The sequence below is a fragment of the Lycium barbarum genome, chromosome 9, assembly GCF_019175385.1.
Source record: "Lycium barbarum isolate Lr01 chromosome 9, ASM1917538v2, whole genome shotgun sequence".
Lineage (NCBI taxonomy): Eukaryota > Viridiplantae > Streptophyta > Magnoliopsida > Solanales > Solanaceae > Lycium > Lycium barbarum.
Window position 1 is genome coordinate 73,232,854 of NC_083345.1, and position 19,499 is coordinate 73,252,352.

At 38.0% G+C, this 19,499-nt stretch overlaps 1 long non-coding RNA gene across 1 annotated transcript; it reads left to right on the forward strand.

Moving 5' to 3' along the window:
* The first annotated feature begins 9,829 nt into the window (after nucleotides 1-9,829).
* On the forward strand, nucleotides 9,830-16,717 carry LOC132610917 (uncharacterized). The gene is made up of 4 exons (XR_009571367.1): nucleotides 9,830-10,081; nucleotides 14,060-14,131; nucleotides 15,015-15,065; nucleotides 16,397-16,717. It is a non-coding gene; the product is annotated as an uncharacterized LOC132610917 (long non-coding RNA).
* The last annotated feature ends 2,782 nt before the right edge of the window (nucleotides 16,718-19,499 follow it).

Here is a 19,499-nt window from a genome sequence, read left to right on the forward strand (position 1 = left end):
CGGCTGCCGACGCCTCGGCAACATGACATGTTCTATTTTCATACATATATGAACAAGAAATGCCTTTCAAAGGAAAGATAAGCATGCATGGCATCCGCCCTCAGAGGCACTCACATGTACAGGTTATTCCCTTATCTTATGATATTCACATGTACAGGTTATTCCTTTACCTTATGATATGTTCTATGCTTCCATACAGTTAATATTCATATATTCATCTCTTACTATGTTTATATTTATGCCTTACATACTCAGTACATTGCTCGTACTGACCCCTCTTCTTCGGGGGTTGCGTTTCATGCCGCGCAGGTACACCCAGACGAGCAGAAGCTAGTATAGAAGGGGTTCCAGTGAAGTTGGTAGATCCCACTTGGTCCTGGGAGTGCTGCCGAGTCAGAGCTTGTGTGCTAGAATTTCTGAGTCGATGTTAGAGACTTTGCAGACAGAGTCGTGGGTATCGGGAGTCAGTCTGTCAGCGGCTCCATCAGCCGATGTGTCAGTTTGTATTATGATATAAGTTTTACACAGCTACAGATTTTATTTGATTTAAGAGTAGCAAAAAAAAAAGGGGGGGGGGGGGGGGAAATACTTCAGTAAGCTTTATTATATATACTTGATTTAGAGGTTCAAAGGATTATCTATGTAAGGTGAGTCAGCGGGTTCGCTCGGCTACGAATATGGGGTCGGGTGCCCATCACACCCTAGTAATGTCGGGGTGTGACACCTAGTTTCACCTTCACTTGGATTCCTTGCCTTGGATGAACTTTAATGGGTTTCTTACACTTGATTCACTTAGATTGATGTTGTTGATCACTAATATCTCTTGAATTATTGTGGGAGAAGTGTAGAGAGATGTTTTAGAGAGAAGGGGTGTGAAAGGGAAATGAAATAAAATGAAACTTATTCCCTTATTAATACACCAAATTTGTCCCGACCAGTTTCTACGGACTAACATACGGTCCGTATAAATTATACTGACCGTATGTCTGGCCATAGATTTGGTCCGGAGAAGGGTGCTATTCTGGGCTGATTATACGGTTGGACATACGGCCCGTATGTTTTACACGACCAGTATGTTTGGTCGTATAATCCTAGTTGTCCGAAGTTCGTTTTCGTCGACTCGTTTGATCTCCAATCCTTATGGAACCTTCTTAGCACTTGTATAATACTTCATTAACCATACAATAGGCTCTATATTAGCCCTTTAAAACATCATCACAGAAACATTAGCTCAATCACGGCGGAATCTTTTCGAACACAACTTACGTTTCGCTCTCTTCAACAAACTAAACTTCACATTTTCATAGAACTTGAAAATCTTATTAGATGAACCTCAAGCTATCTAATCCTTTGCTTAACCTCGTAGGGATTTCATAATCACCTTAATCTCACATTAACCTATCCACAAATCAACACATACGGAATTTTCGAGGTGTAACAGCCTCGCATGACAATCGATGATAAATGGAGCCTCTCATAACAATCGATGATAAACTCATAGGCATCCTCCTACGGAGTGTCGTAGAAGACTGGAGGCTGCAACTTGATGAACCTATAAAATAGATCATGTTCCTCATCGGTCCTACCACTGGTCTAGGGAAGTTATTTAGCCCCGGAATCGCATCCATACGTGAAGCCACAACCGCAACCGTAGAAGGTCGTGCCCTTGGAGCACGAAACATCTCAGGAATCTGCTCAGCTAATCTCACCCCTTGACCATCTGGTGTAGCTAGTAACACACCTTCCTGAGTCAATCCCTCAAGTAGGTTCAGCACACGAAGCAAAACATCAGACAACACAATAATAACTATAATATCAGGATGAGCTGGTGCTGGTCCCAACTCTGCCTCCTCATCATGATGACCCACCAGTGGCTCGGGAGATATTTATTGATTACGGGCCTGACCAACCACCGATGCCCTGCGCCTAGTCGGTGCTGACCCTCTACCTCTGCTGCGTCCGCGGCCTCTAGCTTGACCTCTATCATGTGGTGCGACACTGGTGCCTCATCAACTACTGCTCTAGCACGAGTCCTCACCATCTGTGAGAGAATAGAAGAAGAAATTAGATACCAATTTGAATCAAGTAGCGCAAAGGTAAGAAAGAATTGGAGTTTTCCTAGTGTCTCATAGCCTATCGAAGATAAGGACATAAATCTCTGTACCGATCCACAAGACTCTGCTAGACATGTTCTTGTACAGTGAGATCGGTGAAGCTAGGGCTCAGATACCAACTTGTCACGACCCAATTAGCATAGTCGGGATGACACCCACTCTATCCCCCTCGGTGGGCATACCATCTCCTCATTTCATTACTTAATCAACTCTATCAATAAATGAATCAACAAGATAAACCACAAGGCATCTAAATCATGATACAAATAATAAGTGCGGAAATACTAAGTCAAATACAACCCAAGGACGTGAAGTCACTAGTACAAGAACAACTACCCAAACCACGTATAGGAATAGTACATCTGTCTAAACATAATCAAATATTGTCTAATGGATAAAGTAGTAGACAATAGAAGATAAGAGTCCAGGGCTGCAGGCTGGAAGATGGCACACCCTCGGAATCTCGGTCAAATAGCTTCAAGGCTAGAAACGAGGTCTCGATGAAGGTCCCCCCTCACAATATGAACTCAGAAAAAGTGCAGCAAGGTAGTATCAGTACACACGTACTGGTAAGTATCATAGGCCGACTAAGATTAGCTCATGCATATAAACACAAAATCAGACAAGATAAGCAGAAAGGCACAAACATCCACACACAAATCACAAATAATCAATAGTCGAGTCATAGCCTATGGTGTAGCACCTAAACACAAGTCTGTCAAGTCTTTCACTATTCTTCAGAATAGCCACAACACAAGTACAACCACAATCCAATCAATATGTTACACCCTGAATTTTCGCACATTAAGGTCGCATCACGAGTTAGTCGACGCAAGTTCAAAAGAAATTATCTTGAGGTTAAAAGGAATTGAGCTTATTAATATAAATGGTTATAAGAGTCTATAAATAAGATTAGTAAGTGGTGGAAGGTTTGGAGGGTGAATGACTCAAAGAAGGACGAGTTTCGTCAAAAGTCGGCAAGTTGGGAATATGATAACGTGTGCTTTTTTGTGAGATTAGGAGGGCTTCACATGCCAAGTAAGTAATGATATGAAGTATTTGAATCATATAATGATTTTCGTACATTAAGGTCGCATCATGAGTTAGTCGACGCAAGTTCAAAAGAAATTATCTTGAGGCTAATAGGGATTGAGCTTATTAATATAAATGGTTATAAGAGTCTATAAATAAGATTAGTATGTGGCAGAAGGTTTGGAGGGTGAATGAATCAAAGAAAGATGAGTTTCATCAAAAGTCGGCAAGTTGGGAATACGATAACTTGTACTTTTTGGTGAGATTAGGAGTATTTAAATTGTATAATGGTCACTTGTTAAGTTTGGAAGTCAAACAAGTTGTGATACGAAAGTCGACAAAGGTCGTCGCAAGTTACGTTTGTAAATTTCACTGAAATTTGGGTCAGATGTCGTAGAGCTTTTCTCTCAATGTACTTGGAGTTACAGAGTGATCCCCCTACCAAATCAAAGGGCTCCAAATCTAGTTTCCAGCATATTTAACTATTTGTTGATACAACATCGGAGTAGAGAGATATTTGTTTTCATCCAAGGACGCAAACTGCCGCGGGAACAGCTGGCATCGTCGGTGGCTGCTCACTTTAAGTCATATAAAAGACCCTCTTGCACGAATTTTTCCTCATAATCTCACCATCCACGACCTGGAAAACCCTCAAACCATATCCAATTAATCCTCCATCAATATCAATCCAAACCAAGAGCAAATCTATCAACTTTAACATGAAAAACAACATGGCGATTACAAAATCGTGATTTCTTCACTATTTTGCTTCTCGGATGAAAACTTTGCCTTGAAGTAATTTATAGTTTGAAGTGTTCTACATCACTTGAGGTATGTTTTAACCTTATTTTCATCTACTTGAACTTTACAAGCATTTAGACCTAGAAAATTGGAGAAAATCCCATAAGAATAAGTCCTTGCTAACTCTCATGAATATGGCTTAATTGTTGGGCTGTTTTGTATGGTTATGGTAAGTTGTTTGGAGCTGTGGTGATATGGATGGTATCGTAATGACGACAAGGAGTAGAAAAGTGGGATATGGTAGCGTCTTACGGGATGATTAAGATACAAATAAGCCTATTAAATTATGCTCGCAAGTTGCTCGATAAAATGTCTAAATGAAGAATTCTATGAGCTATGAACTTGATTTTGATCCTGAATGGTTCGTATTATGTAGGAAATGGTTCGTATTATGTAGGACATCATTCGAGTACTCGGGAAACATATAGATATATGAATTTATTTTCATTACCGAGCAGTGCTATAGTCGACCGGGTAAGCACTTATATGTGCACCTAGGCATGTTTCTTTCTTTACCAAGTCGCATCATAGACGGCCGGGTAGGCACGTAGTTGTGCATTGCCACTGATCAGTTGGGTAGAGATGATGATGAGCTCACCCCACAGAGGGATTTATTATTATATGCTATGATAGATACCTCCACAGTGAGGAATGATTTTATGAGCATGTATTTACATTCATATCAGAGTTATGGGTGCCTACAGTGGCTTTGTTCTGAGTTTCAGGTTGTCTCTCCGTACCTCTTTTTATGTTAGCTATATCGCCTACATTCATGTTATGTTTATGCTTACCTCCTTATATACTTAGTACATCTTTCATATTGACACCCTTTTTGTGCGCTGTGATCATGCCCATGGGTACAGATAGACATGTAAATGTGCCACCCCAGTAGGGTACCAGATGCTCAGTGGTTGGTTGTTGCACTCCATTTCTCTGGAGTTGTTGGTCAAAGTTTTGAGTAGTAATGCATGCATGTATATATATTATGAGTATGGTACGTCGGGGTCCTGTCCCGACCAGTTGATGCATATTAGTGCTCTTAGAGGCTTACATACTATTAGTCGGTGGACATGTGTTTTGTTTGGCCTTGTCGGCCTTCTGGATAGGCATCTTTTTTGTTTGTGGCCTTGTCGGCCCAGTTATGCATACATGTGTTGCTGGGGCCTTATCTGCTTGCAAGTTGACATGATATACTTCTTACAATTGTTATCCAGCGGCCTTGTCGGCCTATGATTCATGTTATAGAGTTCAGATATCACAATTGGTTCGCTCGGTCCTTCGGGTGCCGGCCACACCCCACGGTTGGGGTGTGACACAATAGATGTAAAATGAGATGATGATATATGCAATGCAAAGAGATGAATGCCAATGCAATGCAATGGCCAATAACACAACCCGCACACACATGCTCCAAACGGAACTCTAGACGTCTCGACAGTCATGACTCGCGGGGGACCTGTGGTGTCCATATACCACTCACTCCGCACAAAGCCCAGAGGTGACTTCCAAAAAACTAGCCACTCCGTACAAAGCCCGGAGATGACTTTCTCATTTCATTTTCTATCATATGTTTCCAAAGTCCTTTTCCATCAATTGTTCCATAATTCTTTCATCACGTTGTTTTCCACAACATTTCAATCATGCATGAATGTAGGAATGCAAGAATGAGAAATCAATGAAATCAAGCCAATGAGTATGATATGGAGATCAAAAAGCACCATAAACCATAAAAAGATTGGCATAAATCACAACAATCATGGAAATGGAAACAACATAGATTTCAATCATCATAGTGAATCTATCCCCTTACATCACCCAATCGCATCAACAAGTACCTCACATGTCACAATACGTAAAATAATAGCGACAAGCCCACATAAGCAGGAGTCATACCAACCTAAAGAGTATATCCATCCCAACACCATGTTCGAAGACCTAATCATGCTTTCTCCCGTCAATTCTACGGACACATACGTTTGACTAATCAAAGTCTAACTAAAGTAAGACGTAACCTACCTCAAATGCCGAACAGGAGCCACGTACTACTCCGCCCGAGCCTTCCCCTTCCTTAGTGCTTCAGAATGATTGAAGTCTAATAATATCAATGCTAAGTAAGTAAATGACCACAACAAGCCAACTAATCGGAGAAAGAAACGGGTGGAGAATTACTTCAAGATACCCAAGATACCCCTATCTACTCACGAGGGTAAAAACAAGAAATTAAGGGTGAGATTACACTACCCATAATCCAATTAGTCATTATCCTTAATTTCATGGAGTTCTAACCACAACAAGTCCTTAAATTTCATCAATTAAGCTAAAACTCCCAAATTAGCAATAACCCTAAATTCATGAATTCATACTAGAAGCTAAGAGAGATTCAATCCTAGAATCTATTAATCCACAATTTTAGATGATAGAATCAACAATTAGGACACAATAGCCAATTTGATTAGAGGGTTTAATCATTAACACCCTAGGTTCCATAACACATCACCCTCAATAGCCATTAACGACTATGGACACTAGTAAAGGAAAGATAAATGCACGATTAAGGTTCAAGAACTTACCCCAAGATGATTCCACCAAAAGTTCTGGTTCAGTGATCTTCGCTGGGGCAAACCGTTTTCGCTTCCGCGATCCCGCCTTAGTGGAAGTATCCACTGGGGCGAAATTCATTAAATACGTCAGACTTCCGCTCCTGTGGACCAAATCCCTCTTAAGCGGATCTGCAGGGGGGAACACCTCCGCTGGGGCGAGACGCTAGAAACTAGCAAATTTCTGATTTCACCAAGTCTCAACCCAAAATCCCGACAACCATCCGGGCCCCCGCAGATACAAACAAAACATGCAGACACAAGTAAAAACATGTTATGAATTCATCTGTGACCTCGTAATTCCCAACGGAGGTCACATTGATTCGGTCAACCCCCAAATGGCTAAAACCAAATTTTCAACCAAGTACTCAAAACGCACCCGAAAGCATCGGGAACCAAACCAACCACCCACCAAGTCATAAACGACCCTTCAGACCTCACAAAATCGACGAAATTCCGAAAAGAGTCCGTTTACCCAAAAGTTAACTATTGGTCAAACTTTATCACTTAAGGGTTCTAATTTTTTCAACTTCCACTAGAAACATCCGAATAACTCGGAAACTGGGTCGACGGGGGTAATATGGTCAAACTACGCATAACAACCGAATGGGTCGTTACAAAACTTTATTATAAATATTGATAGTCATTTTCAAAGTGTAACATATAGTTATCCATGTGAAAAATCTTATTTCGACATATATAATATAACGCATGAAAATGCCATATTTATTATCATTGTAGTCACAAACACATTATTCCTTCATTTTTTAAAATAAAATTGAATTTTGGGGATAAACATGCTTGGAGGCATATTGACCTATCAATTTTTTTCTTGAAAAGTTAAGTAACTTATAAAATTAAAATTTGATATTATGTTTGTAATCCTCTTGAAAAAGAATTGTAACCTCAACATATAATCCAACACACTCTTAAGGTAGAATATTTAAAAGCAATATCTAGTCAAACTAAATTCATATCTTTTAGGAGTAAAAGGAATAAATTGGCAGTCATAACGAATTTATAATTATTTCAAAGTTTCAAATATACAATTTTCTTCTAAAGATTAATTATCAGTACAATTGAACATGATATGATTAGCTTGATTTATTTTCTTAAGGATATAAGATATGGCAAATAAGATATGGATTATATAAGGTAAAATTTTAATTTCAAATATTAGGACTTTGTACATAGTTCAAATAAAAAATAAAAAAAAATTTGGTTGATTTTAAATAAGACAAAAAGTCGATCAATAGTTTACCTAAGAATTTGGTGTTTATATACATATTAGGATACGCGCTTTCCATAAATACCTATATCGATGAGTATAAATTTGGATGGAAAATATGTTACATTAAATCATATAGGAAAAATTACGACGTAAGATTTGCTTTGCGCAGATGCATTGCATAATGTGGAATTTACTAAAAACACATATCTATATATAAAGTGCACCATAAAAAAACTTATTGAAGAATAGTATTACTCTTTCCCGAAATATTAAATTATGAAGAAAAAAAAAGATCGCCGAAGTGGGTTGAAGTCTCATACCTTAGCTTGATCGATTGATGATAATTCAACAAAATTTTCCTTGAGCTATTGATCTACAAAAACATCGAACTTGTCACAACTAATTATAAAATAATGACCATAATCGATCTTTTTAAATAACTGAAACTTAACAATTTCATCTCACTAGTTAGTATGAAAAAAGATTTGGCAATAATGAAACTGGACAATTACAACGTTTTTCAGAAAGATTAAAGTATGAAAATAGAAAATAGATTTTGGAAGTAGATTGAAGTCACATGCCCTAACGGCTTGATGAGGATTCAAGAGAATTTTCCTTGATTAACTTATCTAAAAAACATCAAATCTGTCACAGTTATTACCAAAAAAATTATCATAAGCAATCTCTTTGAATAACTATTACTTAACAGTTTCATCACACCTATTAGTATGAAAAATATTATGCAACAAAGAAGCTGGAAAAATACATTATGACTATGGATGCATCCCATAATCTCTACAAAAAATAAATATTAGATAATAACGATTTATGATATTCATAAACAGATAACTGATAAATCAAACCAATAACATTTAAAATCGAATTGAGCAGACCAATAAGCAACCCTAGACCTAATATCTCTTTATATACAATGTTTGAGTGTATGGTCTTTTTTATCTTTTCGATTGCTCTGTGTAGACCTTATAATTTGATATGGGGCTCTTGATATAAAGAATGTTTCTTCCAAAACTCAAGGTTCAACGTCTCCCATAATAATACCTAAAAGGATAGAAATTTAGTTTTGAACTAAGGGAGTTAAGAATCCACAATCGTCACATATATAGCTTCTACTATTCAAAACTAAAATAGAATTCACATAGTAATATATATACACCGTAAAAACAATTTATTTGTTTTAACACCTGTCAAATTATTCAAAAATTAATTTCACCAAAACCATTAAAGAAAAAGGGTCAAACTTCCTGAATAAACGTAATACAATTAAAAATAATTGAAATCTTTTTAAAGAGAATATGCTTACCAACCGACATTGTACAAATAAAATTTGACTGTATATCATATACGTGAGAACATATCTGGTTATTATAATAAAACAAAAACACAAACAAAAGTTAAGATTGATCAAAACCATATACATAAGCTATACCAACAGATAGCATAAATCCTAGAAAACCCACATGTAACGCATATCTAAAATAGTTAGCTTGAATACAAGAATGCAAACTTCATCGGAAAAAAAAATGAAAACATACAAAGTTGCGACAAAGTTGAAGAAGACTTTGGAATTATAACTAATTTTATAGAAGCATTTTAAAATAGACAAAAAGAAGGATTCATAGATCAAAAAGGTTTTTATGGCAGTTTTATGTATGGCAAGGTTTTATATAATATATTAATCAACGTAGCTTGTTAATGTTACATCTTGTATTTTCGTTCAGCATAGGCACGACTACGTTGAGGTTAACAAATTCACTTAAACGTGACAAATGGGATATTGGGAAAATAAAAATGAGCTGCCTTCTTACACGACGCGCCTACTTCACCTACTTACTTCCCGTCCTTCTTGCTTGAGCTACTTAACATGTGTCGTGATTACAAAACAAGGACGAAGCACTCATTTAAATTAAATTGGGGCAGCAGGTGACACACCCTAATTAAACAAGTAGGTGACAAGTAAGTGTGTCACCTACTTACTAAAAGGAAAGGCCAAGATTAATTCCCCACAAAGGGGGTTTGTTGACACGGCCAAGAGGGGCCTTTTAAGGGCTGATTTGGCTTCATTCTTTCAATCATTTTCAAACCAAGAAACATGAGAGAAACCATTGAAGCTCCTCTCTCAAAAAATCCCATAAAACCTAAAGGTGATTTCTTGTGATACGCAGTGATTCTAGTGCCGAAAAACTCAAACTGCTTTCTATATTCCCTTTGCTTTTATTGTAGCTGAGTTGGGGGGCTAATTCTAGGTGAAGGGAGCTTAGGTTTTCACTGGTTCAAATCATTCCGAGGTAATTTTATGCTTCTCCTTTCCTTATCTAAGTTTCTACTTGTTGTAGCTCGATTCTAAAGACTTGAACTTGCGAGTTTCGAAAGAGTAGCATGTTGTTTGTTGTTGCGCCACTGCTGGTTAGTTATGAACTTGTTTTTAAACTGAATTCATGGCTGGTTTACATGAGAGGAGGTTTAATTAAGTATTTTTGGTTTTGTTGCTCGATTTGGAAGGAAAGACAAGTCGGAAACATGTTTTAATAACCTGAAAATCAGTTTTAAGTTGATGTAACTTGTTGGACTGTTATGAGATCATTTTAAGGATTTCTTATGGCTAAAAATTAGTAGGAATAAATTAAAATGTTGTGGTTAATGTTGCTAACAAATTCTAGAAGGAAAAGGGGTTTAAAGCTAGAATTTGTCTAATCATAACCAAAGTTTACCGCTTGTTGTACTATTGCTTGAGTTGATGGTATAGAATGGCTATGTTATTGTTGTTGTTGTTGTTGTTGTGCTTGTTGTTGTTGATGGAATTTCACCTTGGGAGGAATTGAAAGTCATAGGGGAGGTGCTGCCCAATTTTCTAGAAATGAGCTACTAGCTTAGAAATACGTTTTAAGCCCTTCCGTAGCTTAACCATAGTTCTAATGTCTTAATGTAGGTTGAAGTGATACGGAAAGTAAATATTTAGTCATGGTTAAGCAAAAAAGGTTTTTTAAGGCTAATCCTTCCTTTTTTTGGTATGATCCAAGTAACGAAACGTAAACATAATGTTACTCTATAAATGGTTCTACTCTGAGTAGTTAAGGATGCCTGTGTTATTCATTCCTATGAAAAGTAATTCAAGCATGTCTAAATATGACTCCTAAGTCCCTTTGGGGCATATGATGATGGTGTTAATGTACATAATGATATTCAGAGGAATAACGACCTTACATCACTCCGAAAGATTCAAAATGTTATTCAATGTCAGCATGCATGTATATATGGTATTACTACTTACGACTGAGCTATAATCGGTTGGGCAGGAACCTATTGTGCATATATGTATGTATCTCTATTTACCACCGAGCTACGACTGATCGGGCAATTACTATTGATCAGTTGGGCAGTCGAGTGGTTAGAGTTACAAGGTGGATATAGTCTCATAGAAGTACATTACAGATAAGTATAATCATTTTGCATATCATGGCCCTCAGTGGCACATCAGAGGTTCAAGTTGACTCGTATCTCTGTAACGACCCGTTTGATCGTTATAGCACTTTTGACCCATCTACCCCTGTTAACCTTTCCTTGATCCCTATTAGTATTATTTTGACCTCTGGGGATGCGTGGTATGGTTCTCGAGGTGATCAAGCGATATTTCATTTTTGATGACTTTTGTGTGATTGAGCCTTACGTGAAAAATGTTTGACCAATAATTGACTTTTAGATAAACGGATATTTTTTAGAAATTCATCGATGTCGAGAGGTCCGGATGGTCGTTTGTGACTTGGTGGGATGTTTGGTTCGGTTCCCAAGGCACTTGGGAGCTTTTTGAGTTTTTGGTTGGAAAGTTAGTATATGGCCATTGGGTGTTGAGCCGATCAAATAGACCTCTATTGGGAATTCTGAGACCGCAAGTGAGTCCGTAGCGTATTTTTATGTGTGAATGCTTGTCTGGTTTGTATCTGGGATGCCTGATTGTCGGATTTCAGGATTGTATTGGTGAAAAACTATAAAATTCTGGTGTCGGGTGTAGCGGCACCAGATCCGCCATAACGGACCCGCTATAGCGGGTAGATGACTTACGAGAGGGGCGCCATAATGGACATGAATCCGCTGTGGCGGATGCGCGATAGTGATACTGGTCTCGTTGGCGCGTGCCCGCTATAGCGGACTGGTGACTGTTGCATCGAGGTGATGGGTTCCAGAATCTGTTAAATGCTAGGATAAAACGCTTCACTCTCTATCACTTCATTACATCCAAAACATTTTTAGGCGAATAGAAGACTTCTTGGCTGATTCTCTCTTGTGGTAAATCTCCTAACCTAGAATTCATTACCTTATCTTCCCTAATCTTCAATCCTAGCTAGAAATCCATTAAAATTTAAGAGGAAAGATGGGCTTTGTTGATTATTTCATAGAATGAGTTCTAGTCTTTCTAAATGGGAATTAATTGTGGATTTGACTAATCTAATCATAGAATTTGATGATTTCACAGATAATAGGCTTGAATCTTCTATTTATGTTGATGAAATTGAATGTTGGGAAGTTAGGGTTTATACCCAAATTGGGGGTTTTCACTTGAATAGCGAAATTGACCCATTCTTGAGTTATTTTAGTAATTGATTAGTAGGATTTAACTCCTAGAATGTTGAATTGCATATTTCACTTTTGAAATACCTTTTTTTACCCTTGTGGGTCTGTTTCCCCCTTTCTCCATAGATGAATTTGATTCGAAAGATAAGTATAGCAATATGGGTGTTGCTCTTCCTTATTTCTAATCTAGAACTCAATTATGAATAGACTTTGAGTATTTGAAGGTGCTACGAAAGCGCAAGGCAAGGGAGTGATTGTTCATGGATCCTACTCGGCTACCAAGCAGCTTACGGCTTACCTGATGGTAAGACTTCGGTTAGCGAAGCATATGTAGAGTTAGTGATTGTTGGAGAAAGCATGTTACGCCTTCGGATATGAAGTTAGGATGGATTACTTAGGTTGGTATTGTTGTTTTACTATGTCTTGTTGCGTTGTTATGATCTATTGGCTTGTTGCCATGTTTGTGATACAAAACTTGATATTGATATATTCTCGTATTATGTGTCCATGTGGGGCACCGTTGATATTGATAGATTCGTGATATGTGTCCATGTGTGGCACCGTTGATATTGATAGATTCTTGTGATATGTGTCCATGTGTTGCACCGTTGATATTGATTGATTCTCTTGGTATTAATATCATTCATACATTCATACTCATACATTTGGATCGGGTTGCGCTCCGCAACATATATTTTACTTATACTAGATCGGGTTATGCGCCGCAACATATTTTATACATATATTGGATCAGGCTGCGTGCCACAACATAAATTAAACCTATTTTGGACCGGGTTGATCGGATTCGTGGATTGTACTTGTGGTTGTGATTACTATGAGAAATTGTGGGAAACTTGGCAGACTTGTGTTTAGATGCTTCACTATGGGCTATGATCCGGTTGTTGATATTTCTGGACTTGTGATGCTATTCTGGATTGTGTTGATTGATACTTGATTGTGAGCATGATTATCTTCCAGTCTCTTTCTTTAAATATGTTAGCTGTTACATCCCGTATTTTTGAACGTCGGATTAACTGTAAGTTGAGGTGGGGCCCACACGTCAAGATTTTTTTTGGGACATGTGACAAATTATATGAATCACATATGTGAAGTTAAACACAACTCAAGAAGGACCCTTGGGCCAAATCAAAGTGGAAGTCCTCCAAACGAATATGTTTAAGAAAACGTTTTCGGGTGACCTGACTTTGGGGGGCAAAAACTGTATTATAAGTTTGGAATTTGGAAAAATACCATGAAATAGAAGTTGTAGATAATTGAATTAGCTTTCCAACCATAGGTCGTGGGTTCCCAGGTGACGTCGGTACAAGGAGATATGAACGTTTTAAGGTCGAAAGGTCAGTGGGCTAGGCCCAACTCGGGACCAACCGAGTTGGCCCAAAAAAATGAAAAGAAAAATTTAGGCCCAAGGTGAGAGGGTGGCCGGCCATACCTGGTCCAAGCCCACCAAATTAATTAATTTCCATGTGATGATTATTATAAAGGGGCAAATATGAGTCATAAACATTTAAGAAGTTTCAAGAAAAATAACATAGAGAGAGAGAGAGCAAGAATAAGAGCTTAAGAAACAAGGCCCTTCGGCCAAGTCTCCAATTTTTTGCCCCTTCGAAATCTTTCTCCAAAAATTGTTTTCTTGTGGTATTTTCACTAATTCAAGGGTCCTTTACAACTTGGTGTAGTTGTTTTGGAAGAAGGAGCACTTATTTCTTCAAGTTGACAACTTGTTCAAGTGAAGAAATTTGTAGAAAAAGGTAAGAATCAATTCTTTTTCTTATGTTATGAAGGTTTGTTTATGTTGTAGTATGTAGAAATGAGTGGAAATTATGAAAATATGGAAGTTTGCAAAGTGGGTATGTATGTGTGTAGAAGGATGAACCAATTTTATTTGTTATGTTAATTGTGTTGTTGAAGCCTTGTAATGAAAATGGAAGGAAATGGTTCAAGTTGGTATGGAAAATTGTTGAAAATGGTTATAGGAAATTATGTGATTTTAATGTAGTTTTTATGAAATTATGGAAGTGAAGTTCTAAATGTGAATTATTATGTTAGTTGGTGGATTTGGAGGGATGTAAGTCCATAATAGCATGAAAGATTGGTTGTTAAGTTGTTATGGGAAGTTTTGTGATTTTATGGTAGATTTATGTAATTGTGAAAATGAAGTTGTTAAGATGTAAATTATGATTATGGTTGATGAAATTGGAAGATGGAAATATGTTATGAATATGTAGATTGAAGATTAGAAGTTTTGGATGGATTATGGTTTTGGTGGAAAGTTTGTATATTTTGTATATCTTGTGAATATTTTGAAGAAATGATATGAAATGCTTCCGAATTATATTGTAATGATCTTGATTAGTAATGAATGTAAAAACATTGAGATTGGTTTGGAAATGTGAAGTTGGAATGAAAGTTATTGCACTATGTTGGAAAGAGGACTAGTTATGCTATATTGTGTTGTGTAGTGATTGTTGTTGTTGTTGTTGGGTTGTTGTTGAATTATTTTGGCCGAGTTAAATTCTCGGAGATGCTATATGTATAGGGGAGATGCTGCCCAAATTTCCGTAGACAAGTATGAATTAAGATTGAATTCTTAAAGGCTTGAAGTTGATATTTGGTAATTGTGACCAATTGTAGATTTTGAAGGAAACGGGAATTGAATTTGGACTAGCGTAAAGGGCGAAAAAGGTATGTAAAGCTATCCCGATTCTTCTTTTGGCATGTCCTAGGTGTACTAGAATCGGATTTGAGCCTCGAAAAATATTCTGTTCATCGGAATCCGCATTTGAAAATATCCCTTTTTCATTCAATGGAATTGAACCGTATAAGTATGTTTTGATAAAGACTTGTGTAAATTTCCGCAAATTGTCTAGAAAGTTATGAAATGTCCTTAGAACCTCTATAGGTGACCCCATAAGCTTAATATACGTAATTTGAGCCCACCGCTTCGTTGTCCCGAGGTGGGCCCACTATTTCTGACTTTACCCTTTTTGTGTTTATAACTTAATTTCAAGCGGTTCTAAAGGAAACGCCTTAACTACTCTTCTAACTACCAATGATACTTATTCTAAATACTTTATTGAATCTCTGTAAAGGTATGATATTTTGTGTCTCATTTAGTCTCCCACTATTCCCGCTTTGCCTTTTAGTGTACTATTGCCTTATTTTCGAACAATATAAAATGAAACATTTTAACTATCCTTTTAACTACTAAGGAAGATTGTTTTAATGATTCCCTCGAGTCTGGTAAACTATTTTGGAATATGAAAATGATCCCAGAAGGATTATTCTTCGGTAACTCATTATGACATACGACATACACTTACTACGATTCTGTCCGATTTCATTAGTTTGATTTGTCATTCGATATGCCTCATTGAGTCTCTGGAAATATATGGTATTTTTATTGCATTTAGTTTCTCACTACTCCATTCGTGGATGCCTCAATGTTTCCCACACTGAGCCCGGGCCAGGATACGTTGTCAAGCGTATTCCACTGCATTGTTTGCCGTGCCTCGATGTGAGGGGGCAGGTATATATGTACATGGGTTGTGGAGTATGCTGTGCCATGTACACACATTCTGATATGATATGATCTGATATGGCCATCTGATATGATATGTTATGTTACGGGGTTATCCCCTATTCTGCTCCTTATGTGTTGTGCACCAGCGTCGGGGGGTGACCACGTTCTGTTTGCCGAGTCCCTTGGCAGGGGTCGGATATGATATGGTATATGTTTCTGTACACACTCCTCATGTTTTGAAAATATGCATTTGATACTTCGGATGTTACACTCACTCCTCTGTAAGTTCTGTTTCGGTTATGATCTTGTTCCGTAATGGGACCAGGTACGACATATGTTTTCAGCGAATACTATTTATGCTATATGATCAGCATTTTGCTAATCTAGATATTCAATTCATTTTCTGTATCTTCTGCTTCGATTATGACTTTGTTTACTACGTTCCGTGCTTTACATACTCGGTACATATTTTGTACTGACCCCCTTCCTTCAGGGGCTGCGTTTTCAAGCCGCGCAGGTACAGACGACAGATTTGCTGACCGCCTGCCTAGGATATCTATTCTGCTATTTTGGGAGTGCTCTTTTGTCCAGAGCCTATATGTTGGTACAGTCTGCTGCTATTGTATATATGTATGCTATTCAGGGGTATGACGGGGCCCTGTCCCGTCTTATGATTCTGTTATGTTCTGTAGAGGTCTGTAGACATACTTGTGTGGGTTCTGTATATGGTTTGGGATGATATGATCTGTGACAGCCTTATCGGCTTCCATGTACTATGTCGGTTCATTTATGATAATTGCTAACGTCGATTGACTTTTACATTTAAAAATATTCTGCTGATATGCTAGTCTGGGTTATTGGGTACGTTTGGTTGTCCAGCACGGACACTAGTCGCGGCCTACGGAGTTGGGTCGTGACATTAGCAAACTATTGTCGGCCTATGTACCTACCAGTATATAGAGTTTGTACTGATACTACCTTGCTGCATTCTTTTATCAGTGCATAGCACGTGACAAGGTCGACTTCCTATCCTTGTGGCTGATTTTATGAGGCTTTGCTGACGAGCATCCAGGGTGAGCATATGGATAGATCCACAACCCGGTGGCCTATTCTTAGCTACTTATCTTATTTTGATATTCTGAGACAATTTTCCATTTTCAAACTTGTAGTATTTGTAGTAGTGGTTGTTGTATGACCTCAGACCAGATTCTATGGGATTGCTATATTATTTTTCGCACTTACTCACTTATCTTTATTATTTTGATCGTTTGGGATTTATATTTAGGTTATCTTGATTACTTTATTATGGTTAAATGAATGATCTGGGACAGGGTTTTCCTACCGAGGTGGGAAAATGGTAGGTGCCCATACGTTGCCCGATTTGGGACGTGAAAATCTCTCTCTTTTATGATGTCCTACTAATATGTTTCATTTCCTCTTTACATACTCGGTACATTATCCGTACTGATGTCCCTTTTCCTGGGGATACTGTGTTTCATGCCATACAGGTTCAGACAGACTAGTAGAAGACCCTCCACAGTAGGCTGCCTTCAAATATCGGTTTTTGTTGGTGAGCTCCATTTCCTCTCGAAGCATTACCGAGTTAGGGTTATGTATATGTTAGTTTATCTTATAGGTAGGTGGGGCCCCTTTCCTGACTATGTTTTATGTCAGATACTGTTAGAGGCTTTGTAGACACAAGTTCAGTATGTCAGTGGCCTGGTCGGCCCTCATTTATGTTTTCTTTTGGGTGGTTCGGTGTTGATACTAATAGTGGCCTCGTCGGCCAGCACATATAGATATGTTTTGAGTATAGCGGCTCGCTAATACAATGCTTTCCCACTTAAAGTATATATATCACGAGTGGTGGCCATGTTAGGCCATGATAGTTTACAGAAAGAATGAGTTCGGTCAGGTTAGCCGAAGCATGTTCTGGGTTACATCCAATGATCATGAGTTACAAAGTGGTTCACTCAGGCCAGTACCATAGAGGGTGCCAGGCACGCCTCACCTAGGTTGGGGTGTGACAAATTGGTAACAGAGCAGGTCTATCCTAAGGAGTCTACAAAGTTGTGTCTAGTAGAATCTTGTGTATGGATGTGTTGCGCACCACATTTATGAATAGGAAGCTACAGGGCATTTAGGAGTTTGTTACCCTTCTTTAAAATTCAAATTGTACCATAGAGTTGAGTTATAAGAGTTGAGTAAGAACTTACATTTGTCATTGACATAGAGATGATCTCAATGAGAAATACTACAGCTAGACAGATGGCTAATACAACAGCAGGTAAGAGCATTAGTAGAAATATTTCTAGATAACATGGCCCAGTTTAAGGTCCTATCAAATTGTGCATATCGGATGTGTAAGTTTCATGTTTAAGGACATAGATATTGGGAATGAGAAACTAACTAAAGAATATCAAACAGTTAAAGAATGGGGCCAGCTAGAATAAGGGAAGTCTGAATCAAAGAGAGCGCTTGTTGAATATTCTGAATAAAATGAAAAGTGTTTATGGAAGTGCTTCGAACATCGGTTTGGTTAAAGTTATATGCTAATGCAACACGATGCGGAAGCATGAAAGGAGCTATCTTATATCTAAATTGAAGGGTGGCCGCAATTATGCATAGATGGAAGACACGTTAATACGACACAGGGTGACACGAGGTAAGTATCATGATCTCGATTTTGGCATTTATATTGGTTGGTCGGTGAGGCGAGGAGTTATTATTGCTTGATGTGGCCCTGTGAGGCAATTATTTTACATTTTCTGGACTGCGTACAGGTTCGGCATAGTTAGAATTATGGAGTAAACTCTGCCAAAAATTTTCAAAAGTTATAAGAGTTAATTCCCTCATGTACACTTCTACATTCGAGGACGAATGTTTCTAAGGGGAGGAGATGGTTACATCCCATATTTTTGTTCAATATATGCACGACTACATTGAGGTTGAAAAATGCACTTAAACGTGAGAAATGGTATTTTAGGAAAATAAAAACGAGTTGCATGCTTACCCAGCATGCCTGCTTCACCTACTTACTTCCCGTCCTACTAGATTGAGCTACTTAACACGTGTCGTGATTACTAAAAAAGGATGAGACACGTATTTAAATTAAATAGGGGCAGTAGGTGACACACCCTAATTAAAAAAGTAGGTGACAAGTTGGTGTGTCACCTACTTGCTAAAAGGAAAGGCCAAGATTAATCCCTACAAGCGGGTTTGTTGACACAGCCAAGAGGGGCCTTTTAAGGGATGATTTATCTTCATTCTTTCATTCACTTTCAGACCAAGAAACATGAGAGAAACCCTTGAAGCTCCTCTCCCAAAAATCCCGCAAATATCCCTAGGTGATTTCGAGTGATATGAAATGATTCTAGTGCCGAAAAACCTAAACTGCTTGTGAGCTTCCCTTTCATTTTCTTGTAGCTACGTTGGGGTCTAATTCCAGGTTAAGGGAACTTAGGTTTTCACTGGTTTTTATCAGTCCAAGGTAAGTTTATGCTTCTTCTTCCCCTATCTAAGTTTCTACGAGTCGTAGCTCGATTGTAAAGACTAGAACTTGCGAGTTTCGATAGAGTAGCATGCTGTTTGTTGTT